Source organism: Ischnura elegans, chromosome X, assembly GCF_921293095.1.
Source record: "Ischnura elegans chromosome X, ioIscEleg1.1, whole genome shotgun sequence".
Lineage (NCBI taxonomy): Eukaryota > Metazoa > Arthropoda > Insecta > Odonata > Coenagrionidae > Ischnura > Ischnura elegans.
The window spans coordinates 62,846,443-62,854,839 of NC_060259.1; positions in this window are offsets into that span (position 1 = coordinate 62,846,443).

Consider the following 8,397-nt stretch of genomic DNA (forward strand, 5'->3'; position numbering starts at 1 on the left):
GCTCTCCTATGATCTATCATCGTCATATGTACGTCTAACCAAATAAACCTTCGGTCTGAGGCATTGAGTGAGTGAGAGTGATATATTTTTGTAAACCCCCTAAATATAGTTCTACACCCCATCCCAAATTATCAATGGCGAACAACGTGCCGTCGCCATAGTAATGGGCAACCCGATTAATATTCCCTGAATTTATCAGGTTGCATTGGATGGACTGTCTGCACTGTTTTTCATTCTTCGGTTCCAAAAGAGTGTTTAGTATTTCTAAGATTTCTCAGGTTACCTCCCTGTTTCTCAGAAAGATTTAATTGACATCCAACAAATGTTGTCAATAATTGACATTCTCAGTTGCCGTTTTTTGCATTTCATTATCTCATCATCGGTGATGTATAAAAAGATGATACTTTAATACTAATAATTTATTCAAACCATAATAATCACACCATTATTATCTGGCATACCAACTTCCAAAAGCCTTCCTCATGTCGTTCTCTTTTGTGTAATTTTGCAGTAACGCTGAACTAAGCGATTTTTTGGATATTAATCCTAGTGCTCGTCGGGACTGCTGCCACAGATATGAGCATGAAGTGAGAAGAAATTTAGTGCGAGAAGAACATATGGTACGAGCACGCCGGTGGAGCAGAAATTCACTGGAATAATCCTGAATACGTGAGTGAAAAATTGAATTACCATTTAAATTCAAGTGAAATTGGAGTCTATACAGGGCTAGCAATACCATCCCAGGCTCTACGTCGTCGTCTCACTCTCACATATCTGGAGACTAGATCCTCCAAAAAAGGATGGCTCACCTCCTGTTCCGTAATCTCCCGTAACTTCTAATCCTTATCTCATTAGCCCACTATATCTCTCTGGCGGCACCCATCATAAGTGATATTTTGGCAACATTCCATTGTTTGGTGATTATTCTAAAATTAGTGGGTACCGCGGAATAGCTCAGTAGATATGAGGACGGGGAATAGGGTAATTCTACTCGAACATCCCTTCAGAAGGTTCGAGTAATTCACGGAGTACTTTTTTCCTGAACTTTCGCACTCATTTCTTGGTTATTGTGCGTTGTGCAGCGTAACTTTCTTTTGCTTCAAGTTCCTTCGATTAATTACCTAACGTAACGGACTTTTTGTATAGTTTTCTCCGTTTCTTAAGGTCCATTCTGATATCGTTGTTGAACCAGCGTAGTTTTTTATTATCACTTTTCAGTTTTTGCGGAATACGTGCGTTGATGCCTTGGCTCAGAATTTCTAAGAAGTATTTCCGTGTTATATCTGTTCTTTTATCCTCTGTTTTAGCCACGAATTTTGTGTAGGAGTCATTAATCATCTCGCCAAATTTAATGAAGTTCCATTAATCAAATAAGTAAATACGTATTGCGTTTTAGTTTTACACCTGACACTACATCAATTTTTAACGTTGCAGAAATTACTCTGTGATCACTTATACCGTTAACAATACCGATTTGTATAATCAAATTCGGATAGCTTACTGCTAAAGGGTCCAATATCTTTTTTCCTTACCTACTTATGTGTATCTATTAAAATGACGTAAAATACAAACCAATTGTGAAAACCGGATCCAGTACGCAGTTAATGCACACGAAATAATCATTTTATCCAGCATAAATCGAAACAGAATGATAAATTTGCATGAGATTTCTCCCTCCGAGTGCATATACCTTCACGTGCAAAAGGAAATATTTGCTATGCGTAACCAATGACAACAAAAGTAGTAATGGAAACTTAAGTTTCTTTGTGAAGCAGAAGTGGCACCACAAACTTTGTCCTACACTTTTGAAAGTGACCTTACATACATATTAATAATAATATGAGGTCTGCACTATTGCAGGATGACATTGAAGTAAGAAGACAACGATGAGCGCTCGAAGAAAGAAGAAAACCGCGATATGCGTGTGAACCAAGCGTTTTATCCGATGCGTAGCGTAATGGAGTGAATGTTGCCTTTTGACCGCACTAACGGCGAATTTTGATTCATGTGTCCTCCAAATTAATAAGGAGAAAACTGAAGCCTCCAAAACAGTAGCGGATACAGAAAAAACTCGAGGGGGGCGCAAAAGATATCTTAAGTTACCTTTACTTTTATCCTGATAAAATATAATCAAGTCACATGCAGAGTTTAAAAAAAATTTAATTAAATTTATTACACACACATACAAGACAATGCCATCTTATGATATAAAAAGTTATAATTGTGGTTCTGCAATGTTTGGCAATACGGGCGGGCCCGTAAGGGGAGGGGGCACCCCCTGCGCCCCCCTTCTGTAGCCGCCACTGCTCCAAAACAAGAGGACCACGCGAGGAAGAATGCGAGTGACGTAGCTTAGCTTTGTGCCTTTAGGGCCGTGAATCGTTGCGTCGAGTGAGGTTAGGTTTTTTAGGCGAGTTAATTAAGTTTTTTGTGTCAAACTAAGGTTTGACATGCGCTGTAAACCATTGTAGTGCACGGGATTGAAACTGTGTAACTTGGATGAAAAAGTGGCGATTTCCTCCTGATGTCACCATTACTTCTCGTATATTGTGGAGGAGTGTATGCAATTCCTTTGGGGAAGAGTAATTTATTTCTTGTATGAACTATCCCCAGGCTCAAGACATCCGAAGAAAACTCCACGTGAAGAGGACTCCAGCTTCACAACCTAGCTTAGCCTTGTTACCATTGGTTCCGTGAATCATTGAGTCGATTAAGGCTAGTTTTTAGGCGCGTTAAGTGTAGTTTTTTAAACGAACCGAGGTTTGGCATGCGCTATTGTTATTAAGTCAAAGTAGCAGAAAATTCGATTTATTTGGTACATTCTGGCACTTGAAAGCCCCAAAACTATTCAACGAACACGGAAAGTTTGTATTTACTTGAATGCTCAATGGATGCATGATTCATGCTATGTGCTTATTACTTCTTTATGCCAACAAATGTTTCGACAAACATTGTTTCTGAAAAAAAACGCTTAAATCAGAGTTTCACCACAAAAATTTCCGGAGACCTTAACGAGTGAAAAAGAAAATATCCTACACTCACGCAACCCATCATACTCCAATGTAAAATATTTATTTTAGCCTCCCGTAATTTAGCTGCAGGCTTGATATTTGGTAGGAATAATATCAACCGTAAGCACTTTTCAGAAAAATATTCAAAGCATGAAGTTCCGTCTAATTACCCTATGAAATAAACCTGGTTATAGGGGCATCCATTAACTACATGAGGCATTTAAGGGGGTCATAGAGTCAAGCCAATTCTCAGCCAATCTCACGTAGAGTAGGGGCTGGCAAGAATTACATTCTTTTTTCGGTCAGAAACAGTGTAAAATTGAGATATCAGTAATCTTTAATACTAGTCTTAACTAATCTGAAATTAAAATATTTAAACAATTTTTTATGGATCCGAAGCAGCGAAGTATAGATTAAGGTATTTTCACGGAAAACACGCATTTTGAAAAATCTCACGTGATATTAGAGGGAGGAGGTAAGGGGTCGAGCCAAACCTCACGATATCTCACCAAGGGGGAGGAGTCCAAAAATCGCCAAAATCACCTCACGTAAAAATGGATGCCCCCTTATTTTCCAGTCATATATTACGGTATTTACTCGTGAAAGGCCCCCCCTCCGTGTATCCCGCGCACCTCCATTTTTGGGCCAGATCGTGAGGAAAAAAAAACTTTCCTAACGCTCTTTGAGTGCGGTCTAACATAGGAACTTGTGATTCGTTTCTAAATCGATAAATTCCCATGATTAATAAGGTTAAATAATTTTTGAAATGTAATTCCTGCGCAGGTTTCTTAGTTTCAATGCTAAACTCTGGAGAAATAAACGATAAGAATTGGAGGGAAAATGAAACGCGGCTAACATTAAAATTTAGAGGATTCGTGTAAGCCGCGCGCCCCCATTTTTTCACCGGCATCTCCGGAAAAAAAGGTGCGCGGCTTCTAGGGGTAGATACGGTATGAAAGCTACGACATAGATATAATTCGTTTTCTCGGGTGTGACTTTATGGAATCGGCTTAGGGTACACGCACACTACCTCGGCCAATACCACGACCATGACCACTAGTCTGACTCAGCATGACCATAATCTCGACCGAGACAGTATAAATGTCGAGAGAAATAACAGTCAGCAACGTAATTTCTTCCCATTTTTGCTTCTTCATTATTCTTTTGGCGTCAGTGGCGTAGCCAAGAATTTCGTTCGTGGGGGGGGGGGGGGTCCAAAACCAGAGGGGGAAATTTTTGAAAAAGGTTAACAAGTAGAGGGTTTTAAACTAATTTTAACACTTTTGATAATCGAAAAAACTTCATTCGTCAAAGAAATCTTATGAAAATTCATGATTTTTCAATATTTTGTTTTCTTTTATGAAGCAAAGTACATAACTGTGTTTTTATATTTCGGGGGTTGGGGGGGGGGGGGTCCGGACCCTCTGAACCTCCTCTTGGCTATGCCACTGATTGGCTTAATAATAGAATGCCAGGCTGGGTCAAACTGGCAAAAAGAGAATATTCATGTTGATAATTTTGAAATGAAGAAAAATGTTAGACTCATAATTCATGACTTTTAATGATTTAATTTGGTTTACCACTGTGCAAAAGTTAGGCCTGATATTATTATTCTTTCTATTTTTTCTCATCACTTACACCTGCCATGCCCGGATGGGTCATTTTGACCCGGATCATCAAATTTATTTGAAGCCTCTCTACTGTTCATTAGTATTCAATGTAACTGTGTGTTTTATATTGAATTTTTTCTCAAAATATAATAGTAATTTTTTTTGGCCCTGACACCATTGATATTCATTGTACCTCCCAAACACATCAGAGGAAAAGTGATAGGCATTCACAAATTAGTGGAAGCTATAGTTTCCCACAACACCATAGAAATTGTTGAACACCTGAAATTTTAATATTTTTCATCTAATTACATTTTCTACTGCCTTCCCAAATGCTTTATAACCAAATTTAATAAAAATACTGGGAAGAAATTAAATATTTTAAGTAAAATATGCAAACCTGGTCACATTGGGTCAAATTGACCCACTCGCGCAAATACAAAGGGTTATGATTGGTTGGGCATGCTGGTGTTAATCATCTGACGATAAATCCCACGTACAAGGGGTGTCTTTTACCTCCTGTATCAAACACTGGTTCTGCAGCCATTTTACGATATTATCTACTACACTTGTTCACAAACTAAAAACAACTCAATCACTCATCACAACCTTCTCCAACTACTCGTGGCCACAGAGTAGCCGTAGGCAGTGCACATTATACCATAACAGCTGATGGAAAGTCTGGCCACAATGACAAGCAGGTTTGGCACTTGGTCTGTGCAGCGAGAGCGCACAGCTGTGGTCATGTTTTGTTCTGACTAGAGTGCATTGCTCCACATCACGTATCTACCAATTCAATCGATGAATTTTTCTTCCTCATAGGAAAATCCACTAGAATTGGTAGAAAATTAATTGCGTATGCTTGGTTTCGCTAATAGTAGGGCCCTCTTCGCTTCTATAGCGTTGAGGTGTCTTTCCCTCGTCCCGTCCCTTCCTTCCCTTTCCTTTCCCAGAGGCGTCGACGGGCTCCTATCGCGGCGGTGTCTCTTTCCTTTCCCCTTCCTCTCCAGCCCCTCCCCGGGTGATCGGGCGTATAAGCTGGGCGTTGGTTCCCAACCCCGGTGTGTTACATCCTCGAAGGGCTCCCCTGAGCCCTCATGCATTGCTCCACATCACTACATGATGTCCTGGCTGCACGTACCTAGTCGTGGTCAAGGTCTTGGTCTTGGCTGTGCTAGTGCACTTTTACCTTAAACAAAATGTAATGTGAAACACTTTGTAATATCACATAATATTATTACTGTATGACCGAGGTTTTGACGTGGTACATCATCATCTCATCATCTTGGTGGCTCAGTAATAAAATGTTGAATGACAAAGTTTGTTTTACATTTCAATATACTACATAAATGTAGTCACCATGGTTGAAATAGACTGTTTAATAGCATTTTAACCCTGGATATGTGTAGGAAACCATTAAATTGGAATGTATGGATTCTTAAGGCGGAGAGAGTTGTAATATGGACCTAGCATATGATGGGAATCGGGCTCGAGAAAATGGGTTAAACCCTTGTCTTAGGAGGAGAGAGAACCCTATTGGAGGGGCAACCTGCCTGGCACTAGGACGGCAAGTCCGGGACAAGCTGCGCAGCAAGGGAGGGGCAGCTCCCTGTGTGGTAGTGGGCACGCAATAAGGAAGGTAAAGCCAACCATGCCGAATGGGACGGCGAGACGTTCCAGGAGCAATCATTAGGAATGAGAAGGTCTGGGAAACCTCTGGGAGAGAAGTTCAGAGGCATAAAGCAGAAGCAAAGGCCTTTCTAGTTGAAGTGAGGGACGTACAGTCTTTCTGAGGCTTAGGGGTGAAGGCAGAAAAACGTCTCCTAGGCAGAAATGCAAAGAAGGGTGAATTTGAAATATGTATGTATTGATATTTTTCAAATGCATCTGGCCCAATGAAAATGTGTGGGACTCATAAAATGTAAGACCTAAAAAAATTGAAATACGACCATGAATTCCAAGTTCTAATTTTCCTCTTCTCTGGCTACTATCCTTCCTGAGCAACGCTGGGTGGCCGGCTAGTCCATTGATAAAGTTAATGGCATCACTCGCCAGGACGATATATAGCATGTTTACCATTTTCTTTTGTTCTAACATTGCATAGATTTACGATAGGAATTACTAATAATGGGCAAGTTTTGCTTTAGCATGAATGTGCACTTTTTTTTGTTAAGTGTAATATTTTTTTCACCATGTGTGTCTATGTGGGGATCCTCTAGCATGCTGGTGATTGGTCGCCCCCTGCCATTCACCTCAGAGATGGCTCGCAGAGTATTATGTAGATGTTGACATAGATTTAGGGGAGGACAAGTTGGGTATCCACACTCTCAGGAAGCGTTGGCTGTCCCATATAGTGCAGAATGGGGTTTTTCATTGTGTTGCTTTCACTGTCGATGGCAATAGTTTGAAAAATAAACAGGCCTTATTTTTCCATTTCTGGACCTGACACATTGATCCCCTCTTTCTTCAGCTATTCACTAAGAAAATTTGACAGGGAATGATCACAGACTTTCCCGACCTATTGTATCATGGAAGGTTATATGGGATTTCCACCAGTTCGCATCGTCTATCACTGCCGACGTTTTGATTATCGAATTGACCATCGTCATGAGGGCATGCCAAGTCTCCTTTCACATTTTAACTTACCTTAGTGGAGAAATTTTAACCTACATCCCCACGTGACAGTATTGCTTTAAAATAGACTCGTCCATACCCAAAACTGACGTCTGCGCAGGGACCACCAAGTTTTGAATAGTGTTTTATGAAGGCTTGACTTGCACTGATGACGTTAGACAACTCGTTCATCGAAACATTGGCTATGATAAAGAACCTGATCCGGTTTAAATCCCGATTGATCTTCCACGAAAATTCGATGGCCTTAAGCTTTTCGTTGACGAGTTGATGACGTCATAAGGGAATACTGATTGTGTTATTGCCACTCAGCTACTCCCCTTCTCGCATCAATCTTGCCCGGTCTATAATTGTATAAAATCTTGGGATGATTTACTTCCCTAGAAAAGCAGATCTTCCAGAACGAGTTAATGAACTGGATCCCTTGTGACGTCACCTACTCATGAAAAGTTGGTGACGACATTGGCGGTAATTCGTTTCAAAATTATGAGAGAAAAGCTGAATGGTGAACATTTTTTTTCACCATTACTCACATTCCCTTCCATAGGCCTACAGTCTGTTCGAAACTTGGTGGCCCTTGAATGCACATAACTCCGGGGAGAAGAAGGAAAAGTGGCTGTGGCAGGGGAAATTTAGAGGGGAAGCCAAGCACTTCAGGCTAAGTCAAGCATAGACATTGAATGGAGTCAAGTCCCAAGCAAATGTGGCAGTTTTAAATTACACCCCCTTTTTCTTCAAAATAAGACTGATGTATACCCAAAACCGACGTCCATGCAGGAGCCTCCAAGTTTTAAATTACCCAACCTTGGTGACAAAAAATGAATTCCTGCCGGTGGTGTAGTTTTGAAATTTTTTGGAGTTGGGGACCTCATACATTAATTTAGCCACTTATGTTTAACTTATTGTCACCAGTTTTTCCTTAGCCTATTATCATAGCTTGATTGTTCAGCTGGTTATCAAACTTAATTTTTTCAAGCGTCCTAATGGCTTTTTCTCTGTAGTATACTTACAGAAACAGGCAATACATACCTATATTGAAGTTGATACTTAACTGAAATCAGTATTAGGTACTTTAGTGTTTCTTCTGGTTCTAAGACTTGATATTATCTATGGTCTAATTTCACGGCCCTTTATCTGAAGTTTTG